The sequence below is a fragment of the Myiozetetes cayanensis genome, unplaced genomic scaffold (genome assembly GCF_022539395.1).
Source record: "Myiozetetes cayanensis isolate MyiCay16 unplaced genomic scaffold, myiCay2020 scf7, whole genome shotgun sequence".
In the NCBI taxonomy this organism is placed as follows: Eukaryota; Metazoa; Chordata; class Aves; order Passeriformes; family Tyrannidae; genus Myiozetetes; species Myiozetetes cayanensis.
The window spans coordinates 49769344-49781628 of record NW_026087964.1 but is presented as its reverse complement, the minus strand read 5'-3'; positions in this window follow the sequence as shown (position 1 = coordinate 49781628).

Genomic DNA, 12285 nt, shown 5'->3' with positions numbered 1-12285 from the left:
TCAAAATAGTTTAAACATTTTCACAGGTGTGTTCTTTAAACATCCCTTAGAGTATGCAATTACTTGGGAAAAAAAAGCCCTGCACTAAGATCTGTGTTACCAAAAAGAAAACACAGGATGGCAACATCATTTCCCTAAATGCACAAAGGAAGTTTAACTCTGAAGTAATTTTTGCATTAATTCTAAGATCCTGACTTGGCTTTCAAGGGGAAGGGGAAGAAAAAATATCCCTGATACTTCTCTCTTGACCCAGTACTAATTTTTAGGATAAACTGAAAATTATAACTTTCTTGCTTTCTGTAGCAATTGCTATAGGAACATCTGTCAAAATTCAAACTGATATTTTGATATTTCAATATTTGAATTTTTGTCTCTGTATCGAGCACAGTATTTTGTCACAACCTGCTTTTCTACTCTCTCTTACAGTACATTTGTTCTTTTGGTAGTTTATGTTTTCCTGGACTTGGTGGTATATCCTTCAATTTAAAATGACAACTGGTGGTCTAGTGGTAAGGGCGCGGCGCTATCACCGCGGAGACCCGGGTTCGATTCCCGGTCAGGGCCACTCCCGGGCAGGTGGAGCTCGTTAGCCCTTAAAAGGCAACCCATCTACGTCCTAAGGACCTCGCTGCCACCGTCCAAGCTCGCTTGGCCCCGGCAGATGAACCTTAGGATTAAAGGGTGGGCTCAGTTCCACGCACACTGTGTCTCACCTAAAAAATCCAATGCGCAGGCTGGAAGGTGTAAAGACCTTCCCCAGATCTTCGCTCACGAAGACTGGCCATTAAAATGACAACTAAGCCTATTGTGTGTACTATCATCCATATACATTACTGCAGGAAAAAACCCCAACACAGCTAAAAAACCTTTAGGAAAAATTCATTCTCAGATTTACAGTTGTGACAACTAGGTATCAATTAGTGATCATCAGGAAGTTAGGAGTGGTGTTTTGGCCATCAGTGAAGCGATCTGCCCAGGCAAGAGAGAATAGTGTTTTTCTGATGAAATATATTCGTGATTATGCTAATTCCTCTTAGTATCTCTGTGGTTCAGGTGTGGTGCCCACACCTCACAAGCTGTGGGTGAACCCTCCTGCTGTCACCACTTGAAGACTCTTGTTCCTCTCAACCTCTGTGATATATCTGCTCCCAAACCAGTTTATGCAGTTTCTGTGGGGAAACACCTTTTTATCATTTGAGTTCATCTAAGAACATACAGAGTAGCAGGAGTTATCATACCTAGGTGTCCCAGTTTGTAGATTTGCCATGTGGTCGGGTAAGAAATGTTTTGTTAATAGCAATTTACTTTAAACTCACCCTTTACTTATTCCAGGGGGGAAATGCTAACAAAACTAATTGTTTAAAGCATAGTGACTAGCTGTTACATTTCCAAATATTGATAAAATACACAGATAAAGGAAAACACAGTATCTACTTTTATCGAGAGTAAATGTGAAATGCGATTTTTTTTCCCAGGCCTCAGTTGGATCAGAAAACTGGGCAGACTCACCTTATACCTCTGAACTCCTAGGGAAACCCTGGTGCAGCACAGAGGTTGGAAGCCCGTGGCAAATTTGGGGGCCTGGTAATTTTAAACCAACTGTCCCAGCCCTTTATTTATTGATCTATTTAATGTGCTACCGACTAGTCATGTGTTTGCTACTGCTGTGTTTAACAGAAAGATCTGGTACTTCTTTAAGTAGATTAAGTTTGGTTGTCATTATTTTGGAGATGTAGAAGTTGTTTTGTCAAAGCAGATGTTGTCTCTTGACTACCCAGTTAACAAGCCTGTCTCAGCAAGGGGTAAAACCCAGTTTTCCTGACTTGGTTCTATTGTTCCATATCTTAACATGTAGCTCATTATTAGGTCTTAATTAGGCCAGACATCACTTTGTGTTGTCAACAGGTGTAGGGTTATTATTCTCCTAAGCCTTTTTCCATCATATCAGTGATACAATCTCTAAAACAAAGCTTTTGAACTGGCAGAAAGAGGGGTAGATTGGTTTTGCTTGAAGGAAAATTATATGCAAAACTTAAGATTAAAACTGGATTTCTAGCCCTATAGATGTTCAAAACCATAAATTTATCTAGTTCTGTTCAAAGCCTGAATCGATGTTCATACAAAAGGACCAAAGACAGATGGATCTCAACCTAAAATCTGTATACATGCAGCAGGGCTGGGCAACCATCTTTAAGAACATCTGGGTAATGAGCAAGGAGGAACAGAGAAGCAGGCTGAATTAATTTCTCTCTTCATCCTTGAAGATACCCAGAAGTCTTGAGCAGATTTGCCATTTTTGTCTGGCGTCTCCGAGATAGAGGCATGTGCTCTGCAGCACACACCCATGGGGAGCCCGAGACGCCCGACCTTCATGTGTGTGTTAAATTGAGGAAGGACTGTAACTACTGCACACATGCTGTGTCATCAGCCTGTGCATGTGTAAAAGCCACTGGTGTGAAATTTGCATTCAGAACAAGAGGCTCATGCTAAGTGGGGCAGCCTGTAAAAACCTAGACAAAAGGCCAGAGTCTTTGCATCCCACCTGGAGAAAATCTCCAAGTGGAGAAAGCAAGTGTGTCTGGGAAACATGGACAGTCCTACTCTTGCTAATGTTTGGGCAAGAATTTCTGTGATCCTGTAGCGACAGATTATGCCTAAAAGAATGCTGTAACTGTCAATTAAAATTAAATGTTTAGTCCTACCTTTAGATTATACCTGGTGTGCTGCAGCTTCAGGGACTGAAGCTGATGATACTGATGCCCCTGGTCAAACTATGGAGCTTGATCTTCTAGCTAGGATACAAACTGCACTGGCTCAAACAAGATTTTGGGTTCTTTTTTTCCCTATGGAATGCATTTTAAGAGGTAAAAATAAAAGGAAAAGTATGTAGTCTTTGCTACATGATCAATATACATCTAACTCTTTATAGTTAAATTACCCAAATCAAATAAAGATGAGTCCTTGTTCTGTTCTGAACAAAGCAAAGAAAGGGCAAGAGAAATAAGTTGGGGATTTTTGCAAGTGCATTACATCACAACTATGAGAAGCACTCAGGCTGCAAGTTTATGAGCAGAATATACAACTGTACAATAACCTGGAAAAATAAATAAAGGTAGATGACATCCTGTTTCATTTATGATGTACTGTATTGGAGAAGAGAGTGGCATTTTCTTTAGTTTGAGTTCCAATATGACAAATAGGCCTCCTGTTTGCACATTATTTAATGAAATATAGTTTGTAAGAATGTGGGGTGCAGAGGTAGTCACCTCTGCTCTACTATTGTGGTTTGCATGTGGAAATAATGGCAGGTGCTTATGTGTTCACTTACTTATTAGCCTTCATTTATGAGTATGTGTGTGAGAGAAGGCACACCTTACTAGGTATGCTTTCAAAATTGTGACTCTGATGCTCTGAGAAAGTATGAAGAGTAGGATTGGGTTTACTATGCCATGCAAACAGAGATAAGCACCATTAAGCTACCAAAAAGTCAGAGAAAGAATATAAAAACATAGCAGATCTGGTAATTTTCTGACCACAGGGACTCTTCAAAAAATTATAAACTGAGCTCAAAATTTTCCATCAAATGTGTTTAACTTAAAGAGTAACAGGCAACAGTTTTTCACCATGGCACATTTTCTTTCAGTGAAACTTTTGTACTCAAATTGACAGCAAAAAATACCCTTTCATTATCCTTTCCCACTTAAAAATAAACAAAACAAATGGTTTTCAAGGACTATGTTTTAAAATATCTACTTCAAATCAAAACTCACAAATATTTAAGTCAGTTTCAACCTTTTCACTACTGACTTTTACTGTAGATTAAGGAAATCCAAATGTAAGTTCCTGCACTAGTAAGTATTGATAAAAGTCATATTTTCACAGTTCTGTCAACAAAACACAAAAATAATTAATGAATTTTACCAAATGAGAATTCAAAGAATTTGTGCATTTAACCACTCCACTTTGATTCTAAACTCTCTGTCCTAAATATATGTTAGGTCATGTTTCCCAAATGTATTCAGCCATGTGATATGTAGTACCAGCTCATTCATATCAGATGAAGTGTGACTGGAAATAAAGCTGAATCTTTTTAAGAAGACACAGTCCTTTGCTCCATATTTCCAAACCAAAATAGCCAAGTTCATTGTATTTTTGCTACATTTCATTACTGCTCTTCTTCCTTCTAAGTGAAGACTAATGTAAAGACAATCACTAAAGAAGCAGCAATCATAATACCCTATACTAACTAAATTCAGACTTACGGCTACCCACAGGAGAAATACATGACAGATCCATTGTTCTGTATTAGCAGGATATTGTCCCAGTATATGAACACATGCAAACTTTGAAGGCTTTGAATATTTAAGGCAAGACACTAGTGGCTCATCCCAGTGGGAACCACAGAAAAGGGGAACCTGATTAAATTTAATGTCATTGTCACTTTTTTTTCCATTGCTAAGAATTATATAGGTAGCCATAGCTACCACACTGTTCAGACACCATGACCACAATATTCTCCCTCAGAGGTTGGCGTCAAGGGCTGAATTATTCACTCCAAGAATGCGATTCATTACTAGATGTGATTCTTGCAGATTAAAAGATTTGTCAGTACATAAAATACATGTACATATTCTAGCAGCTAATTTTAAAATCACTGTTATGCCCTTGCTAACCCCTAAAAGACACCAACTTTTATTAGTATGTTTATGTTTGGAGCACATTTGCCCCTGCACTATTGAGAAAGCTGTGAAGTAACTGAGCAGCTTTTTACTGTTTACTGTACAACAAACTATGAAGTTGAAAACTAATGTAGGGATATGTAGTAAGGTACTTACAGACACTGCAGTTAAAATAAGAATGTTTTTAAAATAGTTTCTTAGAAATGTTTGCCTGCTTGAACTGTCCCTTATCTATTGTTTATTCTGTCAGATGAAATCTCAAATAAATATTCTTCTTAACTGCGTAAAGCACATAACTCGGTTTCTCCACTGCTGTTTCTGTTGCTAACTCCCATCTTCCCCAGACTTGCCTCAAAGTGCTATTCCTAACTTGGATAGACTAATTAGACTCATTTCCATCCCAAATAACTTCTCCGAGCATGCCTCATTTACCACTCACTGAGTTACATGAATAAAGAAATGTCTCTATCTACGAGGATCTGCCCAGTGTAAAATGGCTGGTTCCTTTATCGTGTTTAGAGAATAACATTTTCTCCTGCGTGTGATACAAGTAACCGATTTCATCATTTTTCCTTTTTACTCACAATGAAAATCGAGTTCTAAACTAAATCTCCAGCTCATGGTGCTGACAAAGTTGAACACCACAGCAATCCTTTCATGTTATGCTGATTACTCCGACTCAAAACCGAAGTTTTGCTGGGCTTAGGGATGCGACAATGCCGAGCATGAGACAGGCCGGACCATTAACATTTATGCAACTTGATCTCAACAGGGAAGCTGATGACAGGCAAAGTGGCAGAGCGCCCTATTCTATCCCCCCTAATTGTTTCCAGCAAGCAGTGTATGGTAGGATTATCATGAAGAGCTGGTAGGTGAGCAGAGAACTGCTACACTCAGGGATTTCACCTCTGAGTGCCTGTACCTCTCTTCAAAGTATGTAGATGTGAAGGATGCTTTTTGCAAATCATGCCATAAAGCTACACAGGGCCTGCAGAGTCAGAGGCAAAATCTGGGAGCAGGGAGAAGAAACATAGATACAAATACTGAATACTTGTAAACTGGTCCACTCACAAAAGTTGACTTTAATGAATGAACAAAAGAAGTTTCTCTTTTTTTAATGAAACTGTGTTAGTAGCAACTGTGTTATGCTAGACAGAAGGAAATATTTTTTTATTATTTTCCAGTGTGATTTTTCTCAAATTAATTGGTCTGTTATGGTTTCCAGAAAGATTTCATATCCATTAACCTATTTTGAATTCAAGAATGGGCTTTCTAAATAATATAGGTAGCCATTTTCGCGTAGGTAACGTTGTAAGTTAGAAATATGTAATTTAATTATTGTCACTTCTAAGTTGCCTGGGGCCCTTGCTCAAATCAGGTATTTTCTCCTGCAAGTAGTTCTTTGAAATTAAGGTGCCTACTCACAGCAGACAACTGAGCTGAACTAACTTATCACAAATAGTGTGGCCAGCAGGATTAAGGAAGGAATTGTCCCCCTGTACTCGGCACTGGTGAGGCCACACCTCAGATCCTGTGTTCAGTTTTGGGTTCCTCAATAGAAAAAAGACATTTAGGTGCTGGAGCATGTCCAGAGAAGGGCAACAAAGCTGGTGAAGGGTCTGGAGTAATCATATGAAGAGCAGCTGAGGGAGCTGGGATTGTTTAACCTGGAGGAAAGGATGCTCGGGTGGACCTTACTGCTCTCTACAACTTTGTGAAAAGAGGTTGTAGCGAGGTGGAGATTGGTCTCTTGTCTCAAGCAACAAGCAACAGGATAAGAGGAAATGGCCTCTCAAGTTGTACCAGGAGAGGCTAAGACTGAATATTAGCAAGAAATTCCTAATGGAAAGGGCTGTCAAGTATTGGAACAGGCTGCCCAGGGAAGTGGTTGAGTCACCATCCCTGGAGGTATTTAAAAGCTGTGTGGACATGGTTTAACGATGGACATGGCAGTGCTGGGTTAATAGTTGGACTCAATGACCTTAGAAGTATTTTCCAACCTAAATCGTTCTATGATTCTAATGATAAGGGAGTCAGAGCACCAGACCCTCCATTTAGTAAGACCACAAGCATCATACAACTCTGGTCTCTTCAGAAACTGGAGCCAGTGTGGCTTCCAATAGCCATGCCATTTTCTTAGAGGTAACCCAAATCCCAACAGAAAAGCCTGAATTTGTGCCAGCATGCAGGGGTAGCACTGTCAACAGCTGCTGACCTCCTGGAGAGGTGTGCAATCCTGCTGAAGCATGGTCTGCCCCATGCTAGTGCTCTGGCTGGTCCATCACGAGAGATGGAGTGTACCCTGCCCCAGGTACTGCTGGTGGTGGGAGAACTATTTGCCTTCCATCTCCCTCTTCCCTCATGCAGAGGGATGCTTGCATTCTGGCAGCCTCTTTCAAATGCAGAAGCAAGATAGTCAGAAAGCAAATATTGCCCCAATGTAGTTTAAAGTCAATATTTTGAGCTGCTGCTTGGCCTATTTGATGACAGCCAGAGGTTAGAGGTCACCTACCTGTTGATGACGGCAGCAGGAGCACAGGGAGGCAGAGTCGGCAATCTTCCTTGCCATTGTTCAACTAGGCTTGTTTGCAGATTGAGTATGTCAATCACAAAACTCATCCCTTTCTCTTCACTGGGAGCTTTCTGCTTGTACAGAAAAGAGTGGCATGGAAAACGCCCAGTTCTTCTTACAGACAATTCCTACTTTTAGTCCTCCTGAAAAGCATTTTGCCTCTCTTGGAAATTTGTGGGAAATAACAGAGATAAATCTGGAGGCAGCCTGAACGGGATCAGGTTTTGGTGCTAAACGTTAAAGCTTCTGTCCACAGCATCAGTGAGAGGGGAACCACAGGGGCCATCGGTATAAAGCGTGCGAAAAGCCGGAGCGACTGCTCTGCTCTGCAAAGGAAGCCTGGCATCTAGTGGACATTTAGCTGTTGCATCATTTCTGCCTTTTTGCTTAGTAGAGCTGGAGGCTACCTACACACCACCCAAAAACTGGTCCTGACTCTAAATTCGTCTGCCTGACTGCAGGGTGTAGTGAGCTCTAGTCCCTCATTACGGGAAAAAATTGACCCCAACTCTTAAATCTGATCAGCTACCACTTAAAAAGTTGAGCTCTATTATAAATAGTTGCTTCATGGACTTGCCTTTGTGTGTGCTATACATCCTATTTTCTGTGGGTTATTTTCCCCCACAATGAATGTAAACATGTGGAAAACATGATGTTTTTCACGAAATCATGCTGAAAACCTGTTCAGAAAGAGAGACATGAGATACAATATCCATAAAAGGTACTACAGGAAGGACTTACATTTAATCTCAAATATATTTTTATTAGTTTTTCCAACAAGATGTCGGAAAAAACACCCCTACATTTCTTCTTTTCTTCCATTCTGAAAGTAATTTGAACTCACATCATTCTCTTTGAGTATCAAGTCAATGTTTATATGCATTATGTTCCTTTCCTATTCTTATTCAGAGTTTATGTGAGGCCAAGAAGCGTCATGCTGCATAGCTACTTTGAATGGATTTGTTCCTTTCACTTAGAGCAGCATTTTTCTGTACTTATTCATGTTAAGTTGTATGTTACTTTGCACCCAGTCCTATTAAAAATAATAGGATTAATTTTAAAAAAGGGTAATATGCAACATTAACAGGAGAGAATATGATCCATGTAATAATTAAATTATATTTGTTAATTAAGTAAAATGGTATTACAGTGCCTGGTTTATAGTAGTTTAGAAAAAAACTAAAATGAATCGTTTTCTCATAACTAATTCAGTGAGACAACTGATGGACCTAAGTCTCTGAAAAAGCTTTAGCAAGAAAAAAAGGTGCGTTTCTAAGTTGATTTTGAGTGCTTTACAAATGCCAGTGGCAGTTTCTCCCCCTGGTGGCCAGGACAACGAGCTTCCTTCGGTTCCTACATCAGCAGCATCTCTGTTTCTGCTCTCCCTCCTTAGAAGCCTGACGACCAGACTTCTGTGGAAAATGAAAATTGCTAGTGGGCCAGCATTTAGCACAGAACTTGTTCTTTGCTACTGATAGTTCTTTGCAATGGCAAGAGATTTCTCCAGAGTGGCACTCAAGATGTTAATGGGGCAGTAATTAAATTCTTGACGTGTAAATGATGGAGCCTGCCTCACTCTGGTAAAAATTTCTGTCATAATTAAATTCTTTAACCAAGTAGCCATAGAAAAGAGAAAGGCCTAAGAATATGTATTTAATTATTCTTGGTGTTTTTAAAGGAGTGAATGTACATGAAAATCTTTTTTTTTTTTTGTAAAGCTAAGCCAGAAATTATAAAAATGGTAATGACTTCATGAGTGTTTGAAAACTGAGCTGTCAGCACATCGGAAAGTTAGAAAATTAGGCATCACAGTACTTGCTAGGGAATACTTAGCAAATAGCTTATGCTATGCAGGCAATATAATGTGTTGATTTGTCTTTAATGTGTCATGCCAATTAAGAGGCACGTTTGTTTTCATCCCAAAAGGTTTATTCTGTTTTAATTGAAAATCTCAACAAAGCCTTAAAATGTGAAGCATGTCTTCAGAAACCCTTATTGACCATCCCCTTTGCCCTGCCCTTCAAAAAGAAGTGAATTTAAAGAGTTAGAAATTGGAAAAGCTCTGGAGATTAATTTTGTGTAGTGCCAAGCTCCTTTTGTTCTTGTTCTCACAGTGAAAAAAGGACCTTTTTTAAACATGCAGTACAGGAACAAACCAGGGAGAACATTGTGTTTATATGGGGTCATGTCCCTCAGTTGATACCTGCTTTATGGACTACTGTGTCAGCTTGATTTTCCATCTCTGATGCATTAGCTGGATGATGTCCGTGGTACAGCTCTTGGCTTTGCTAGGATAGCAGGAGGAGAAGGAAAATTGCTGGTTTCCGTGCTGGCCATAGTTGTCTGTCTGTCTGTTTTTTGAAGTTCATCACAAAGTGTGGTTGCCAGCAGGGATAAGAGAACTCCTGCCAGCCCCAGCCCTGAGCAGACCAGTGAATATCTGACCTCAGCAACAGCTGCAGTTATGGTGAGGGGCTGTGAAGTCTGCCTGCGCAGCCATGGCCTGTTTTTCCTTTCATCCCTGCACTACAGAGGCAAAGACCATGACAGGAAGAATCAGCAGGTAGCTAAAGGCAATAGTATCTATCTCTAGAAGCTGTAGTTTGGCTCCTCATAGCTTGAGAAGCAGTCTCTTATTCAAAATTTACCTCTTCCCTCTTTTTGTTCTTACCTTTAAAGCAGGATCTGGGAATTTGGGAGAGTGTTACATCCCTAATAGTCTAATTACAACCCATATTGTAAATGGGCTCAAACATCATTTTTTCTCATTTGATCTATGTACATATTGACCAAAGAAAACCGTAATATATTAAAATCAACTGCACAGGCTTGTTCATGTGATATTTTTGTCTTACATGGTAAAAATTATGTAAAAGGCCAAATTAAGGACACCTTCTATGAGATCTGCATGACTTTTTGAGTTGTCCCGTGTTGTTCTTGTTAAAATTGGGCACAAGAAGACAGATTAAGGAGTTAGGAAAAGCATACTAAGGAAAGAGAGAAAGAGAGAGAAATAGTAATTTTTAAAACGCAGTTGGAAGAGGCTGCAGGAGATCATCCAGTTCTTTCTCTGCCTAAAGGCAGGATCAACTATAACTATGTCAGCTTTGACAGATGTTTGCCTAACTGGTTCTTAAAAGTTTCTGATGATGACGAATTCAGAACCTCACCAGATGTTATACTCTCATGTTTAATTACCTCTATGGTTTGAAAGAATTTATTAAGCCTAATGCAATCAGTACTTGTTCTGCTTTTCATGAAAATAGGGGACAGATGTTTCTCTACCTCCTTGCTGTATCTTTATGTGTACCTGAAAACATGTTCTCCTTGGTATTCTTTACTTTACATTCAATATGTCCCATTTATTTAACCTTCCCTTAGAGGCCATGACCTAGAGAAATAAGAATAAACAGAGGTCTTCTCTGAACTATCTCCAATTCAACCACAATAAAACAAGCTGTATGTTCCAAACTGTGTCCCAAACTGGACACAGTTTCTTACCTTACTGAGAACTGGATATAAAAGTTCTACTCAAAGAAAAGAGCAGTCTTTGGGATGCACTGTTTTAATACAAACATACGTGGTATTTCCATTCTTCACAGTGGCATGTCCTGTTATCACTCCCATTTCTGCTTCTGCAGAAGAACGTTTATGTAGGCTATTTTTTGTCTGTCTTGTGTGGAATGGTGATTTTTGCTGTTGCATAAGGTGTAATTTTATTATAACAAGTTCTTTAATTTGCAAGATCACTTTGAATTTTAATCTTAATTTCAATGCAGGACCTCTAGCACGCTTACAGTCCTGTCTTTGTTTGGTGTCATCTTCAAGCTGGGCACGTGCGGTTTGCATCCCCTGACCTGAGTGGTAAATACAAGGATTGGACAAAAGCCATGGGAACACATCACATATGACAGATCCTTCTATGCTGACCACTCACTAATGGGCCATTATTCAGTTCTGGTGGTTAATCTGGATTGTGTTTCTGCCATAGGATATGTTATTGATATGTCATAAGGACACACTGCAAAAAGCCTTACTGAAGTTAATATATATAACATTTGCTGTTTTCTCCATGTTCATAAACCTTCCTGCTGTGCTTCAAAACAAGTTAAATTGTTTTGACATTGGATTTTCACAAATGCACACTGGCTGTTTCTTCCTAGGTATGTGTGTGGGGCGAGTGTGTAGGTGTGTATTAAGTGATTACAACTTCTTGGCATTTTATTGGCATAGTAAATATCTCTCACTTAAAGTGTTTCAAGATTCAGCTGGTCGTGTCACGGCCCTGAAAATTATCTTTCACCTTAGAGTAAATACAAAATCTCACTACACAGATAGGACAGAAAATTGTCATCCTTCTCTCTCTCTCAAAAGTAGCTGGGGAAAAAACAACTGGATCAGGTTTTATAAACGCAATTAGAAAAAAGAATGTAAAAAATGTTTGGTGCAAATATGTATCTGTTCATGTGTATTTATTTATGCAAGTCCCTGTGACACTGCTTTGGTGAATTATGGGGACAGTTATATGAATACTGGGCCAAAAACTTTAATTTCCTGTTCATTTTTACTCTGTCAGTTTATGTACTACACAATGTCAAAAATGCAACGGTATAGGAGAGTTACAGCAGTGTAGCCTGATAGCAGTAAGCCAGAAAGTAAGCATGCAAGCACACACTGGAAATGTACTTGTTTCACTTGGCTCAGAAGGACAAAAATACATTTTGGCACACAGTTTCAAGGTTATGCTCCTGGTAAAATGGTTCCCTGAAACAAAAAATGGATTTGTCTGCGATTTGCAAACAATAGGGGAGGTCTCAGCTGAAGGTGGCCAATCCAAGATCCTTGAGAATGATATATGTTCATACACTTCTGACCCTGAGATCCCTTCACAGTCCTGAGGACTGGCAAACTGGATGTCTACAGGATCACTATCACCTTTGAAACCCAGTTCTTACACTGACTAGATTGTTTCTGAAGCTTGTTATGGTTATTTCTTCAGTCATCAGCTATTGACCTTGAGCTGTTATTGATAGC